Genomic DNA, 17,778 nt, shown 5'->3' on the forward strand with positions numbered 1-17,778 from the left:
CCACAGAGCAATTGTCAACTCACTGGGCAGATAACAAAAATGTTCCAAGCCATCAATCGTATTCTTCAAGTAGTCTCCCAGCTTTGATTTTTGTTGTTGTTGCTATTGTTTTAATTAAATATGGAGGGTTTCACCACCTGAAGATGCTTTATCCAGTTTTTTTCCTACCTGGGCTTTTGAACTTGCTCCTCAGATCTTGGCTACAACCAATGGGGAGACACAGCCATGCACAGAGCAGGGACGCTTCAACAGAAAATGAGGTCCAGGTGCTTGCATTACCCGGAAAGCCATGTTACCGTCCCGGCGTTCAGCACCCTCAGGGCCCCGGGGTCAGCTCCGTGTTGGCAGTTTTCCAGTGTAGCAGGACACGCACACAGGTGCCCACCACCCCACAAACCCAGGGCATCTGCCACTCACTGCCCTGCCCTCCCGGCATTGATCCAAGGCCTGGAGGACATCTTCCTTCAACAAGGTCACCTTTGGCTGCTAATAAGGCTCAGCTATAGAGTTATTCATCAGCTTTAAAAAAAAAAAAATCATTTTCATCATAAAAAATAATATAACTATGTTACAGAAGAATTGGAAAGTAGGAAAAAAAAAACCCGAAAATAAGCCATAATTCATTCATCCTGACATAACCACTATTAGCATTCTTGGTATGTTTCCTCTCCCCTGAGCTCTAGTTTTACCTCATTGTAACCATGGTGCGTTCACAGTTGTATATATTTTGGTGTGTGGCCCAATATTACATCCTAAACAATTTTTGGCATCATACACATTCTAAAGATCTGTCATTTTAATGACTGTGTAATACTCCACGGAGTTGTGCCATAATTTATTTAGCTATTCAATTGATGGGCATTTCACTATCATAAGTAATGCTGCAATGAACATCGTTGTATTTATTGTTTTCTTCCCCAGTATTTGGGATTATTTCCTTAAGATAACTTTTCAACATAAACACAGTATTTGGGTCAAAGGAAATGACCAGTTTTTTGACTCAGCATCCATCCTGAAAGCTTGGGAGAGTGTCTGGTCCAATGCAACATTGTTGACATTGATGTTCTCTTTTCATCCTCATGTAATAGATTAATTAAATAGGTACCTCTTTGTTGTTCTAATTTGCTTTTTTGTAGGGTCCTGGGGAAGAGAGACAGTATCATTTCATTTTTAAGAATTGAGAGCCTTGGACTCAAAATGGCAGGGGTAAAAATAAAATTCCATTTCACAAGCTACACTGCCTTACTTAATTCTCTCTAGCCCCATCTGGTCTTCTCATCTGTAAAGTGGCAATGATAGTAGCACCTACCTACAGGGTTGGCATTAGGATGACAAGAAATTATTTATCTTAGTCCAATTCCTGGCATGTGATTAGCACCACATGTTTCTGGTTGCAGTTTATCAATAATTTTAAAGCACTAAAAAGTCTGATTATGCAGTCAATAAACATTTATGGAGACTCCAGGGATGGAAGAAAGAATAAGCCCTGGGTCTTGTCCTTGAAGAGATCCCAGTCTGATAGGGGATAAACTAGGAAGAATAAAACAACTGCTTAGTGTTGCAATAAAACTCAGAATAAAGTAATGCCGCCCAAGAGGTACAAACTTAGGGAGCTCAGGGCAAGAGCCAAACCACACCTGGGAATTGCGGAAGCAAAAAGGACATTGTGGAGAAGGCCCATTGACAACGGCATTGAAGAATGGGTAGTGTTCTGATGGGGGAGGGGGCCAGGGAGGGGCCTCCCGGGTAGAAGGAACAGCACAGGCAAAGACCTGGAAGTGGGAAATTTCACCCAGAATGGACATGGGAAACAGCAGCTAGTCCCACCACTGGGTTCACAGACTGTGGATCTGACCACACTGGGTAGCTGATCTGAGTGTAGGATGAGTTTGCTTTCAGAACTCTCTGCTGCTCTCCAGGCCTTCTCATTAAAGCTAATGGTCAACATGGCCAGGTAGGTGGGGAGAGTGTTTAAATTATAAAGCTTCCCTCCTAGAGCTTCACACCCTTTGAGATAAAAATGATGCTAATAAACAAGGCCGTTCCCGTCCAGTGAGCCCTGACACGCTGCAGGGCAGGGGACACTGTGCCTTGCCAGGAAGTCTTACCCTGAGAATCTCTTTCTCGGGGTCTGGCTGCTTCCCGTGCAGGGCCCCAGCAGGGCGCTGTAGCTGGAAGCAGTAGACATGGCTCAGCTCCATAAGGGAAGTTTCGACAAAATCCATCGTCTGAGAACTAACGCCACTATCCCCTCCTCCGCCAAGCACTCTGCCATCCCCAGCCCTAACAGACGGCCTCCTCCTCCGTGCAGCCACCTGCCTTCTTCATCCTCTCACACAGTCCCATCCACACTCAGTTTCTCGTTAGCTACAACCTTGTATCTCCTGTACTCACCTGCTAGATGCCGAATTCCTTGAGGACAGGGATGTGATCTGCTTGTCTTTGCCTTTGTTTCCTTCACTCTTGTTCAGAAACCCTCTCTAAAGCACCTGAAGCAAAAAGCAATCAAGAAAATGGAGATTTACCTGGATACAGGTGCCAAGACTATGAACCCAAGCACTTAAGCCTCTCTCCTCTCCTCTCCTCCTCTTCTTTTTCCTCCTCCTCCTCCTCCTCTCTCTCTCCCTCTCTCATATCTCCCAGGCCTCCTGTCTGCCCTCCAGACACATCCATTTCCCCTTTCCCCTCCGCAGACCAGTTTCCCAGGTCCCGGAACAGCCTCCCTACAACATCTCAAGTCAAGTGAGCAGCCTTTGAGTGGCCCAGCCTCCCTCCAGTCTTTATTCCAACTTGCAGGGAGAAGAGAAAAAATCAGATAGGCCCCGCTGGTGTCAGATGTCCACCTGGGTGCAGAGAATTCATGATGGCAAACAGTTATGGAAGACTTCCTAAGTACCTGCTACTGCTCTACAAGCTTGTGTATATTGACTCGTTTAATCCTCACAACAAGCCCATGAGGCAGGTGCTCCTAACGGCCTCATTTTATAGATGAGGTAAGTACCATGACAAAAATAAGATTTGTGTGACCAAATTCACACAGCTGGTAAGCGATGAAGCCAGGATAGGAACTCCGGGAGTCCGACTCCAGGGCCCAGGCTTTTAACATTATAGTATTTTGGTTTTGGACATTGTGGACAACAGACAGCCTAGCGGGGAAACAGAGCTGTCCTAGCCCATCCTCAGAAGTGGGCGGTTATCAAAGAAACATCATCCCTTAAAATCCCTTAAAAACCTACTCAAAATGGTGGGTGGGTGGACAGGGGGACTGATGGATGGACAGAAATGTGACAATGCCATCTCCTTGTTGCCAAGCTCATTCAACAGCAAAGGACTTTAAGGGTATCCTTGAAGATTAAGGGAAGAAGGGAGAGGAAGACTAGGGCTTGTTCCTCAAGGGCATGGGTGTTGAAAAGACAAAAGCTGAAAAGTCAGGAAAAGATAACCCACTCCTGCTTCCATACACTGGATTATCTCAGGGAGGGAGAGGGTGGGGCAGAATGCTTTCAGTGGAAGGGACCAAAGTGGGCAGCCCATCAGGGGAGAAAAGAAAGGATGGGTTCTTGGAAGTTTCCAAGTGATGCAGAGACCAGCTGGCATGTGGCGCCCATGATAAGGAGCCGCCATGACGAGAACAGGGGAGGGAATGGAACACTAAGATCTGTGGCCTCAAGATCTGCATGAAAAGAGCCCTGGGCCAAGCGCAGCACAAGGGCCGGGGAGCGTCTCACCTTCTAGACACCGAATGGGCTTGGACAGGAAGTTAATCCGGGACCGAAGACCAGAATGGGCTGGGTAGCACCTTTCCGAATGTTTGTACGACTCGGGAACAGAAGGAAGGCGAGGAACAGAAACCTGTGTGAAGCCTTGATCTTGCCAGTCTGGAGAGATGGCCAATTCTGACTTACAGAAATAAAAGAAGTGTGATACCACTTAGCTCTAGAGTTGTAATCTAAGTGCCTCTTGCTGAGGCACTTCCTGAAGCCCCATCAGCCAACACTTGCCCCAGGTGGGCACAGGCTGCGTGAGCCCCTTTCCCACCAGCACCCCCCCCCCATTCAGCTGTCTTCCCAGGTTGGGGTTGCCTTGCCTCCCTCGTACCCTAAATACAGAACATACCAATCCGCTACTTAGAACCTTTCAACAACTCTTCATTGTCCTCAGAATAACATCTAAACTAAACTCTTTAGCCAGCCTATGAGGTCTTTCATGGGATGTCCCCAGCTGAAAACCAGCTTCATCTCCCCACAACACCTTCCCCCAAAGTCATACTGGCCTTCTTTCAGTTTCTTGAGCAAGTCCTCCTGTCTCAGTATCTTTGGGCTTACTATTCTCTCTGCCTGAACACTCTTTCTCCCAGACACCCCTAACTTCTCAGAAATACACTCACACACACAGACACACACACACACCCACAATGACCATCTCTTACTAGTCTTCAGATCTCAATCTCCCTCAGATGCCTTCTAGGACCACAACAATGGGTCCTAAAATCAATTGAAGGTGGTTGCTTCATTTATTCCCCTGTTCCTCCTAAGTCAATAGTGCATTGTCTGATCCGTGTGCATGCTGGGTTTTTAAAAATACAGCAAATGTTGAGTGAATGAAACACAAGCCCATGGCGCATTGTCTGCTTCTGAGACCAGTCCACTTACTCCCTTGTCCCTTGAGGCCACTCAGTCCATACCCTCTGCCTGTTCTGGCTTCTGTCATAGATCCACAGCCACAAGCAGAACCCTCTGGGCAGGACTGTCCCCGTTACAAAGTCGTGGGGCGGTGCTGCCCGCCTTTTCATCAGGGAGCGCTTCAGCTCTCCTGGGTTCAAAGTGCCCATGCCCTAACCCAGGCAAGCGTCTCTGATCCCTGACAACCTGAGCAGCCAAGCACACGGTGGAGTTTCCTGCAGAACCACCAAGTTGGGTTTTTTTCCCCCAATGTTCTAGACTGAATTATTATAGCCAGAGGGAGCCATTCATCAGCTCTGACACTGCAGGAAGCTTCCTAGGCAAACAGCTTTATTGCTGTGTGAGATTAACCCAGACTGTAGTAATTTGTAACAAAGATAAGAAAATTGCACTGGTCTCTCAGAAATAAATCTGAATTCCAGAGTGGACAAAGGGGACTTCAACTTGAAATCTGCTATTTCAGATATAATCAAATTTATAACAGCCCCTGGAGAGTATAAAAAGCCAAGTGCAGCTTCCTGTTGGAGGTGTCACTTCAGGACCTGCCATTATGAAATCAATTTAGCTGGAATTCCTAATGAGCTGAGTCCAAGCCCCACCTAACTTTTATGGAAGATGATTTGGGCTATTTGAGGATCAATCCCTCACCCGTCTGACTTCACGATGCGAGGAGACGTCACGGGGTAGTAATTGCAGGACCCGATGTGGGGCCAGGAGACTGGCCTCTTACCGGCCTTCCAGCTGTAAGATCTCCCCGAAACAAAGATGATAATGGAGGCCCCTCCCAGAGCTGTTGTGAGCATTAAATGAGATAAGAACGTGAATGTGAAATACAGATGTCAGTTATTAATGAGAGTCTGGTAACCTAAACGATACCATGGGTTGATCTCTTATGACTGCTACCGGGAGAGGACTTAACTTTGCCAGCCTGGCCTCATTTCATCCCCCCAATAACTGCACGAAGAAAGCACTGTAATCATCTCCATTTCCAAAGGAAGAAACTGAAGACCAGAGAGGTCATGGAAACTACCCAAGGTCACACAGCCAGTAGGTGGTATGAAATGGATCTAAACACCTGTTCTTGGACACTATAGAGTGATTTCTGCTCTGCAGTAGCTGCTGTGCTAGCCACAGGGATATAAAAGTGACAATCTTATGGTGCCAGAACTGGCAGAGCACATGGAACACATGTCCACCAATAAGTATCTTTACTATGCTAACAATCAGTAATGCTTATTAAGCACTTGTCTGTGCCAGGCACTGTTCTAGGAGCTTTATACACATCTCATTTAGCACTTACACAACCAGAGGGGAAGGTAGATGCTGTTATTACCCCACTGTATGGACAAGGAAACTGGCTGTGAGGTCACACACTAGCGAGCAGCAGAGCCAGGAATGTAACCTGGGCTGTATTCTTACTTCTCTATGGAAGGAGGAGATGTTATAAGAGAGAAATGCTAGAAGAGCCATTGAAATCTAGGCTTGAAAAGGGGCCAAAAAGTCTCCCCGGAAGAGGTAACTCTTGAGCTGGATGTTAAAAGAGAAGCAGGAATTTGTCCAGCAAATAAAGGAAAAACCAAGCAAAACCCCAGATTGCCCTGCGGCCCTGAGTGACCCTGCCCACGTTGTGCTGGGTGCAGTCACCATTGTCCAGCTGTACCACACATGCGGAAGACGGTCAGCTACACAGAGCTGGCTGCTCGGGCATTCAGCCATGTCACCGTCTCTGCACACCCAAGGCCCACACAGGTCTGGTCCAGAGTAGGTGCTCAGTACTCTTGTGGACTTGAACTTAGTCCACAGAAACCTGGACCTAGAAGAGCTCTTAAAGACTGGGTCATCCAAGTTCCTCATTTTACAGGTAGAAAACTGAGACCTAAAGAGGGAAGGAATGGTGAGGCTTTTCAAATCCCACGTGTACATGCGCCCCAAGAGGACTCCCAGGCAAAGGTGGCAGGAAGGACGCAGTATGGAGCCAGGGGGTCTCGCCTTCCGCGTGAACCTGATCTGGGCTGGAGCCCTGAGTTAAGGTGATCCGCGTGAACCTGATCTGGGCTGGAGCCCTGAGTTAAGGTGATCGCTGGGAGCAGAAACAAGTGGAAGGAGGCGGTATCGCATGGACGTTGTTGCCAGATAGATTTCAGGTTGATTCAGAGTTCTGCCTCTCACTGGCAGCATAAGCTTGGACAAATTAATCTCTATGAGCCTCAGTTTCCACATTTGGAAAATGGGGCAATAGCCTCCATAAGGTTATTGTGAAGATTAAGGATAATGATGCATATAAAGAACTCAGTACAGGCCAGGCACAGTGGCTCACACCTGTAATCCTAGCACTCTGGGAGGCCGAAGTGGGAGGAGAGCTTGAAGTCAGAAGTTCAAGACCAGTCTGAGCAAGAGCAAGACCCCGTCTCTACCAAATATAGAAAAAATTAGCTGGATGTGCTGGTGAGCACCTGTAGTCCCAGCTACTCAGGAGGCTGAGGCAGGAGGATCCCTTGAGCTCAGGAGTTTGAGGTTGCCGTGAGCTATGATGACACCACTGCACTCTACCTGGGGCAACGGAGTGACACTCTGTCTCAAAAAGAAAAGAAAAAGAACTCAATATAGTGCCTGGCACATAGTAAGTGCTCAAAAAATAGTACTGATTACTAGGGTCCCAGTTACACCTCCTTTGCCAACCCCAATCAGTAGCCTATTGAGCTGATTCCTCATGCCCCGCCCCATCCATCACAGTTCTTTCTGCCTGTCAGAGCCTCTCCCAGGAACTCAGAAATTCTGATATTCAGAGGTGACTCATCCTTACTAGGGTGGCCTAAAATGTCAAGTAAGAGGAGAGAGATGTGGATTGATTTACGTTTGTGAAAGCATTTGCTTTCCCCCACAGGTGTGAGCAGAAGACCCTCTAGAGAGTGGTCCCACCCTGCACCCCAGCCCTGCCCTTCCCCCAGTTGAAAAGCGAACCCACTCAGAAATGGACAGGCTGGTCCTCTTGGCATCAAATTCCCCCTCTTTACTGTCTTCAATACCCACAGGGTCTTGGAAAAACAGGAATATGAGTTCCAGGATTTTGCAAAGGAGACACAGATACTTCTTGCTGTGTATTAAAAGGGGGACTGGTGTGGTTTGTTTGGGAAACTTTCATGAGAAAATTTCCCCCAAATGCATCTAGTGCAGAGATGAGCATGTAGCTGGGTCATTTTGCCAGCAACTCCCCACAAAGCATTCGATTCCCCCAAAACCATTCCTCCTTGAGGGTCCGCCAAGACATCTCTTTCATACTTTGCCCGGAAAGAAAGTAAATATTTTTCAATGAAATTCAGCGATCAATTAAACACCGTCTCTCTTTAATAAGAACGTTGAACCAACAGCGGCTGCACATTCCAACAAGAATATTTAAAGCAATTAAACTTTAGCTACTTTTAAAACAAATTCTTTTAAATGCTAATGACCATTGTTTTCACACTTGATAAGTAAAATTTTGTGTCGAGCAAGGTTAGATGATTGCAATGATTTAATTGTACTTCTCAAAGAAAGGAAAATGTTAAGAAAAAAGCTAAGATGGACCTCTTACCACATTCCTACCGCAAAATGTCCTGTAACAATAGAAGCGTGATTTGCTGAAATTAAAATGCTATTATGGTGAAATTAGGGCTTCAATATTTTTAGCAGCTTTAATAGGCCTTGCATTTTAAGGGACATCTGATAATAGATAATTACATTTCATCTTAAAGAAACTGAGTTGTTTTCTTAAGGAAAATACTTTTCTTTCTTCCAGAGAGGTTAAAGCCGAGCCATCATTAGAAGCAGCACCAAGCTCGAGGTTCCTGCTTCAGCTTGGGAAATAGAGATTAGCATATAAATAGCCTTCGGTGCCTGCTTGATTCCAGCTATTTTGCGTTTCAATGTGGCATCAGAATGCACTTAGCAAGAAATGTTCGAGAGGAGAAAGAGGTTTGTAATATGTCGCTTTTATAGAGGGGGGAACTTTAAGTATAAAAGATCATCCACTCCTCTGTGGGCTTTTTTTTTTTTTTTTTACTGTATCCTTTCAATGCCCCAATTACAGACTCCAAGGAGCCAACAGGCCCCCTAGAACAGAGCCTTAGTTTACGCTGCAGCTCTTTCTTTGGACTGGGAAAATAAGTCAAAATGGTGCCCAGGAAATAAGATAAATACGTGGACTTCCTCCTGGATTCCTGGATTCGGTGGGAGTCCTTGGGGTTGGGGAGGGCATAGTCCTGCCCTTTCTCCTCATCCCCATGCCACCGATCAGCAGCAGGAAGGTGGGACGACTCCTCCAGGACCCATTTGCCAGAGCAATGAGGCAGAGTCCTGGCTTTCTGCCTGGAGGTCTGCTTCCGTCCTGGGAATTCGTGGGGACTGGGCATGGAGCCCCGGGTTCTTTCTGTCCCCTCTCCTGCCCCTATGCACATGCGTGCGCATGCACACACACACACTCAGGCGGACTGTGGTTCAGGTTGAGTCTTGGGCTGCAGCAAGGTGATTTGCAAACCTCACGCTTTTCTGTTTGGCACAGAGCAGTGGGCAGTTCTGAGAAGAACAGTGCTGCACAGCTGTTTTAGGAGACGTGGTTTTTCCTGGATGTGGCAGGGGTGGAGGAGCATGGGCCAAGCAGTGGTAGCCTCTAGTCCAGCTCCTGGGGTGGCTTGGGCCAATCCAGAGCCCTGGGTTCTAGTCCAGGCTTCCCCGAGAACTTGTTGTAAACAAGTCAGGTCAGCTCTAAGCCTGAGTTCCTTCATCTGTAAAAAGGAGAATTATAAATCCTGCCCTGCCCACTCAGTGTTGTAAGGAAGAAATGAGAACTGGATGTGAAAGAACCTTGTATTCCCACGTTAGCATTACGTGGTTAGGGCGTTGGCGAGGTTTTTTGTTGTTGTTGTTGTTGTTTTTTTTTCCTGGATCCTCCTTTTGTCACAAGCCCCCATGTTTCCAGCCATCCACCCTAGCACCTCACCCGTGTTCCCAGGGCTGTGCCCAGCCTCCCCACCTGGAAACCAGTTAGGAGGTAACAGCCCATTTGGGTTGTCTGGAGACAAGGCTGGGGTTTAAGAGGTGGGTACAGAGGGCCTCGGGCTCAAGTCTGAACCTCGCCACTTTAACACCTTAAGCCTGTCACCTGCTCCCTGAGCCCTTTCTGCCCACTCCTATAGGAATCCTGGTAATTTCAGGTGACTTTCAGAGATATTTTGAGGCTCAACAGAGAAAACAGGCCAGAGAGAGAGCCGGGCACAGTGGCTCACACTTGTATTCCCAAAGACTCAGGAGGCTGAGGAGGGAGGATTGCTTGAGCCCAGGAGTTTGAGGCCAGCCTGGGCAACGAGCTAGACCCTGTCTCTACAAAAGCTTTTTTAAAAAATTAGCCAGGTGTGGTGGTATGCACCTGTGGTCCCAGTTACTCAGGAGGCTGAGGCAGGAGGATCACTTGAGCCCAGGAGTTTGAGGCTATAGTAAGCTATGATCACACCACTGCACTGCAGCCTGGGTGACAGAGCGAGATCCTGTCTCTAAAAAAAGAAAGAAAGAAAAGAACAGAAAGGGGCCAGAAAGGCCTTGAGGAACTGTATCTCGGGGCATATGTGTATCCTTCCAGCCCACAAGCAGAGGGAGGCATTGTGCTAGGGTACAGGCAGCCAGGCTCCGCCCACCTCTCCGCTCCCAAACCCAGCAGCCTTCCCCAGGCGACAGTGCCCTGGTGGGCTGCGGGCACTCCACGGTCTCTGTAAAATTGGCCCAGGATCTCCCAGGCTGCACTGTATCCCACAGACCCCACGGGCACCATCTCTGTGGTAGGATCACCACCACTTCCATGTGAGCCCTGGTAAACCCGAGGATCCTAACCAGGCTGTGATGGGGATGCCGCACCTGGGCTCATCCGTGGGCAACGTGCCAACACACAAAGCCTTTATTCCTTTTCCCACTCTGTCCCCCAGCTTCACACACTCAGAGCTGACAGATGAATAATGCTAATTCTGGACTTCATGCATGAAGGCTGTTTTCATCCACACAAGCGAAGCGTTTGGAACAAAGGTGGCACTGGCAAGGTGGCCTGAGGGGCAGGGGCTCAGGCCAGAGTTCTGGGTCCTGGTCTGCTCTCTCCTGCTGGTCTGGGGTGAATTCTTTCCACTGCGCAGCAAAGATGTTCTTACAGATGTTCCCCATCTGTAGGAAAGATTCAGCAGCCTCCAGGGGCCCTTCCTGCCCACACTTCCGTCTTTCATATATTACTATTCTCCTGGGTTTTCTCTGGCCTGAGAGCTTTCCACTCTAGACAAGATGCTCAATATCATGTCTTGCTAATTCAGGCACCTAAAATATCAGCTTCTATTTACAGCCTCTTGCATTATACCCACTTTATACATTAGGAAATCGAGGCTTAGAGCAGTTGACGGAGTGACCCCAAGCAGAGAGCCAATGCTGGACCTCAGGTGCTGAGCCAGCGTTGGATCCCACGCTTCCCCTCATCACACACTGGCACTTTCCTGGGCGGCTGCTGGGTGGACTACTGGACTGTTTACAACCAGCATGGTTACAGGACAATCTGTGTCTCCCATACTTCAAAGTGTTTTCCAAATTGTGATACAAAGGAAACTAAATCTGCTGAATGTGAATAGGTTCTCCTTGGTCGGTGGGTGGGGGGAAGCTTTCATGATAAAATGAGTTTGACATTGAATAAAACACGTAAACGGTTTTTTTTTAATTGCAGAACTTCTCAGGGCCTTTAAGATGTAAGATATGTAATTTTACCCCAACCTATTTCTCCAGAGACCCTTTCCCCCTTCTTTTTTCTTGAGCAACTTGTGTTCCGCTAACAGATTAGGGTTCTATGACTTTGCTACTCAAAGTGTGACACCTAGACCAGTGGGATGAGGCATCACCTGGCAGCTAGTTAGAGATGCAGATTCTCAGACCCAGATCTGCAGAATCAGAGTCTGCATTTTAACAAGATGCCCAGGTGGTTCACAGACACATGAAAATTTGAGAAGCATTGGTCTACAGCATACATATTGGGAAACATGGCGGATTCATCACAGACTGTGTCCATATTCCAGCCATCAAGCCAGAAAACCCAGTGGTGAAAAAGCATCAAATATTATTTGGCATCATGTGGACCAAACAGCTAGACATAGAATTAAGTTGAGATGCTGTAACATCACACAGACACAATCCAAGAAAGTTCCCACAATGGAGATTTCTTCCCATTCCTAATGGGATGTAAAAGTGAATGGAGATGAAGGGATGGGTGATCAATACCCTTTGCTAAAGATGTTCCTAGAATGTAGACATGAAAAGTGTTACGTACCTCTTCCTAAAATGTGAAGGTCTTTTAATTCTTGGAAGGAATGCACTTCTATTTCCCTGGATCCTCTCTCAATTACGGAAGTGGTCAAAGCTACTGGGTATACCTAAGATTATCACCTAGGATACTCTTGGGAAACAGCACACTGACCCCTAACCTGGAAAGTGAAAAGACAGCTTCAAGGGTACAGGAGCTTGTCTTAGGTTTTAAAAATCACAGCTGAAATGACCCATTCATGCAAGATAAGACCTATGCCTAAAGAAAAATGCCTTTGCTCTTGGCTGCAATTATTTCAATTCATGTGGTCATACTCTCTCAAGTTGACCTGACATTTCAAGCTGCAGCTGGATATATCTTTGCTCAACAAAACATAGGCAAACAAATTAGTTTTTACTTAATGACTTCAATGTTTTGGGGAGACAAAAACATTCAGAGTATGTGTGCAGACAGATTCGGTAACTGGCCAGAAGACACAGGGCTTATAAGTGATGGCATCAAGATTAGAACCCAGATCTTCTGACCCTGAGGTCAGGACTCTTTCCACTAAGGAGGCAGCTCCAGGACACACACACATTTTGTCATCCTCTTCGTATTTGGCTCTTATGGAGACTACTCTTGCCCTAAACCCCTCCTTTTATAATGCAAAATACTTCTAAGCCCCGAGTTCCTCCCCACCCCCACCTCCTTTTTGTCTTTGGATTTAGAGCCTTTCATTCATCTTTATTGAATTTTTTTTTTCAAGCTTGTTTTCCTATTCTAAATTGTCATGAATGCAAATCATGTTTCTAGTGCTTCTCACAAATAGGATGACTCTGCCTCCCTTCGTCAAGTGTAGAGCTCCACAGCCCCCACTGGAATCCAGGTAACCGGCAATCTGTCAATCAACTGGGATGCAACTCACAGTCAAGATATCCAAAGTAGAACTCCTGATTCCTGCCCAGTGTCCCCACCTGCAGTATGGTACCACCTTCAGGTCAGTGGGGGTCGGGGGGAGTCTATTCCTGTCTATTCTTCATTCCCCACAACTTGTCTATCAGCAAGTGCTTTCCACTCAGCTTCCCAAAAAATGCTAAATCCACCACTTCTCGCCTTCACCACTGTCACCACCCAGTCTAAACCACCATCACCTCTCTCCAGGGCCACTGCAAGTCTCCTGAATAGCCTTCCTCCTTCTCATGCCCCTCCAGTGCACATTCCACAAGGCAGCCAGGGAGATCAGCTGTGGGAAATAGCATCAGATCATACCACCCCCCTGCTTAAAACCCTTCCCTATCAGCGTGCAAGCTCCATAAGATCTGGGGCCCAACTTCCACAGTCACCTCCATATCCCTAGTGCCTACAACAGGTCCCAGCACAGAGTAGGTACTCAGTAAATATTATTTACATGAACGAATCAAGTAATATAACCTTAATTGCAAACAATAACAAAAATCTTCTGTTATTTATAGAAAAGTGGACCTATGTCTTTTCTGGTTGTTTTTTGTTTAATTCTAACCTTGTGGTTGGTCTTCTCCAGTTTCTGAGAAGATGTCAATGGATCTAGACCTCAAGCAATTTATTCCTTCCCTTCTCTCCAGCCAGCAGAGGCAAAACAAAAGGAATTTGTGACTTACACACACAGATGCATCTCGCTTCAGTTTTGCTGCTTGAGAATAGATGGGAGGTTATGCTGATTGAACTGGACATTTTCCATTCTTATTATTTTAATTATAAACATAAACTATTGGGGGTCAAATCAGATGGAAATCTGCCTATCAATTTCACAATTAACATCTCATTTCAAGAGACCAATCAACTCAAATGAGGGCCACTGACCTTAATCTTTCCCCAAATACAGTGTTTTATCCCTTTTATTAGTTGAAAATCTCCAAACTGTGAAATATGTGGGTTAACCCCGTGTTTGCATCAGTGATGCTACTGCCACACTGAGATAAGTCCAGGGGTCTTGGTGACCTTTCTGTTATGCTTGTCTGGACATATGCAAGAAGGCTAAAGCTGCGCAAATCAAGTGGGAAAAATAACAAGGTCACTTAAACAGGGCCTCTTTTTCCATTTGTTTTTTTAAGACTGTGGAAGGAAGTGTGATTTTTAGATTTGTTTTGCCACTGGTTAGCTAAAATTAACCGAAGAGGAGAGTAAGGTCCAGAAGTCAAAGACAGCTGATTTTAATCATAAAGGCCTATTAAAAAACTAGTCAGAGAAAAACATTCTCTTTGTGATATGGCTGGGGGAGAGGGACACTTGGTTTTTAAAAAGAAAATAAGCAGGAAAAGTCAACTTTGACCCGGCAAAAATGCATCTACATAACATCACTATCCCTGCAAGGATTAGAACAAGACTACATACTCTGCAGGGTTCGCCGCTGCTCCCAAAAGGCTGAAGGTTTCGCCTAGGTAAACACAGGAGATAGATACACAGGTACCAACCCACATTAGAGCTAGACAGGCTAATTCCTAACGGGTTTGTTGACAGCTCTATGGGCAGCTTCACTTTGGAGTAAATTTGGGGTGCACAAGTTGCCAAAACTACCTCTGAAACATTTCAAGGTCAGCCAAGAAGTTGCCAGTCTTGTCCACCTAACTCCATTGATTGATGTCCCTTGAGTAGCTGCGTCCGAGTCTTGGCAGGGGTGACGAATTTTTCTTCAACTTGCTCGCATTGAGGATCGGCTGTTAGGGATCTGTATGGCTAGAATTCTTAAGCTGCAAGAAATAGAAACCAACATAAGCTAAGCTGAGGCAGCAAAGGGGAATTCCTTAAAAGGATGTAGAACTGTTTCCTGAACTCAAGGGCACGAAAGGCACCAGGCCTCAAGAAAGAACTTGCTCCGTGTCTCATTTCTGTTCTCATCACATTTGCTTCTCAGTTCATAAGGCAGAAAGAAATGTCCACCCCTTGCTCCCAAGTTCCCATCTGGTCTATTCTAGAGATTGTCCCAGCCAGCCCTAGAATCTTTGGGCCTCAAATTCTAAGGAGAGAGAATGCAAATTGCCAAATTTGGGTCAGGTATCCATTTTGATACATTCAACCATGCCCAAGTGGAAGGTCACAAGGCGCAGATACGACTGTCGGGGTATGCACCCAAGGATAAGAAGAGCTATTCAGGAAGATCACCGTGAGCTAGGCAGAATCCCCCAGAAGGTATTCAGTAAAGGACTGATGGTCGCAACCACAGGCCAGTGAACCAGCCCAGCACATGGAGCCAGGGTCAAGCCAAATGATTCCCCCTGTACCTCTGGCCAGACCATCTCCTTAGGGCAAGAGGCTGGCACCCAGTAGGGACTGACACCCTGTAGCTGCACAACACTCTGGGAGAAGAGCCCCAGCTATACTCCCTGAAAGCACCCTGCATTCTTCTTCATCCTGCTTATTACAATTTATAATCCTACATTTATTTTAAACTTGTTTAATGAGTATCTTTCTCCACCACTCAGCTTGAAGACCTATGAGGTCAGGTACCATGTTGGTTTTACTTCCCTTCATCATCCTGGCACCATGCCAGGCATAGAGTGGACACCCACTAAAGAGCGAATGAATGAAAGGAGTGGAGGAGGCCAGGAAAATTTTGCCAGATAATTTGGTACATGAGTTGAGTCTCAAAGTCAAATACGAGCCTTTCAGGAGAACAAATTGGGATAACGTTCCTGGCAGAGAGAATGACAGAGGGTCCAAAGGCACAGAGACACGTAGTGCAAACACCACAGAGACTGTGAGGCAGGTTGTGGCAAGAGAGCTGGTTAGGAAGTGGAGATGGAGGTCACAGCATCTGGTGTAGACATGGGAGGACTTGGAGCTAGGAACTGTAGGTCCAGATCTTAGACTAATCCATCTGATGAGAATGTGGGAGCTAGACTGGAGACAGGAAGGTGAGTTAGGAAGTTTATGTGGTCATCTAAGAGAAAAATGCAACAGCAGTGAGGACTGGGAGGAAAAGATCTTAAAAGTTAGTAAAGAAGTATTAATAAAATCAGCAGAAAGTTGGAGGATACAATTTTCTCATTTTGTTACATAGTTATATATGCACATCTTACCTCCCCTATAAGATTGTGAGCCTCTGACCCTCCACCTCATTCCTGGGCTACCACATTCCTGCGCACAGTGCTGGCCCAACACACAGCAGGTGTGTTGAGAAAATACACTAATGAATGATTGAGTGGCTGTCACTAACCAAGAGTGGTGGCAGCTGGTAGGGTGGGGTCCCTGGTAAGTGTCCTTTGAGGGTTCCATAGAACCTTGCTGCTTGTATGTTTATCTTGCCTCCATAAAATATTTAGAGCTCCTAAACTTATTTTATATCCACTTTAGCCTCCAGCACAGGCGTGGATTCAGGGTGAAATGCTGGCCATACTTCCCCGTTTAATGAGCTAGACTGGAATATACTGGAATGGAATGGAACAAGCCTCCTATTCTATAGAAAGTACCTACCATGCAGACTCAAAGGGGAAAGGAGCGGCTGGCAGGTCTTTCCCTCTTAAAGACTGTGGGTAGATGGGTCAGGTGTCCATGAGGATAACAGCCTAACTGAAGTGCCCCGCTCAGCTAAGCACCAGGAGAAGGGTGGACAAAACCCCTTCAATGGACCAAAAAACACTGGAACCCCTGGGCAAAAACCAGAATCCAAAAGCTTTAAAGAGCTGAGACTAAGCCTGAACGAATACCAGAAGCTTCTGACCTTAGGAAATGATGCAAATAAATAAAAGGCGTTCCTAGCTCTGTTCTCAGTAAACATGATGAGTCAATAAATATACAAATGAATGAACAAACCAGTGAACGAATGTTTGCTATTTATGGCTACTTAAAAAAGAAAGAGCTAAGACTGGAAATACATAATTTTTTAGTAAATAGACATATTACATTGCACCTAGGAGTCTCTATTATTATCTTGACATATTATTTTATAAGCTAAAAAGAGTTTAATTCAAACATTTGTTTCATTTCAGTAAAAAGTCCTACACAGTAATCATAAAATAACTGGAGCATGCTGTATAGCCCGATGGTCTCCACACTCAGGACAAGCCTGGACTTTCAATCTTCACAGCAAACAACACTCTCACCTGTCCATTCGTCAGTGGCAGCTACCCCGAAGCATGTCCAGATGAAAGTAATCAGCCCATGACTATTTTAAGCCTTTCGGTTGGCCTTAAAATTGCCACTGTCCTATCAGTCAATATTTCTCCATAACTACTTTAATAGAAATTTCCTGTACACACAAAACAGTTTGACTGAATCAAGTGTCACAAAGGAGGAGGGAAGGAGAAAAATACTGCATTTTGTAAAAAAAAAAAAAATGACACTCCATTATAAATATTTTGGTAGGTTTTCTTGTATCATTTTAGTTATGCAGCTTTAACTTATAGTTTCTAACGTTGCTGCAAACCTCTGCCCAAACCCACTTTTGGCGGTTGCATGATATTTCTTCAAGTATCTGAACCATGGCTTACCTAACCATTAGCTTCCTTTTAGGCCATCAGACTTGTCTTTACGTTGTTAAATTATCCACGATGCTATAATGAATTTTCCTGTGCATAAAGTGGTTTTCATATATCAGGTTAACTGGCTCAGAGGAATTCTGGAGTAAGCATTTGAGGGAGATGAACACATCTGTGCACATTTTCTAAAAGAAGACATTGCTCTTGTGCCCTGGACAGATATTGAGGTGGGACCAAGATGATGCCTTCTGAGTCCCTTCCAGCTTGAAGAACTGCACAAACTAAAGCTCCCTGTGATTGGCTGCTTCAGAATCTCAAGAGTGGGACCCAGGCATCCACACCTGTGCCA

This window comes from Eulemur rufifrons, chromosome 8 (assembly GCF_041146395.1).
Source record: "Eulemur rufifrons isolate Redbay chromosome 8, OSU_ERuf_1, whole genome shotgun sequence".
NCBI classification, from domain to species: domain Eukaryota; kingdom Metazoa; phylum Chordata; class Mammalia; order Primates; family Lemuridae; genus Eulemur; species Eulemur rufifrons.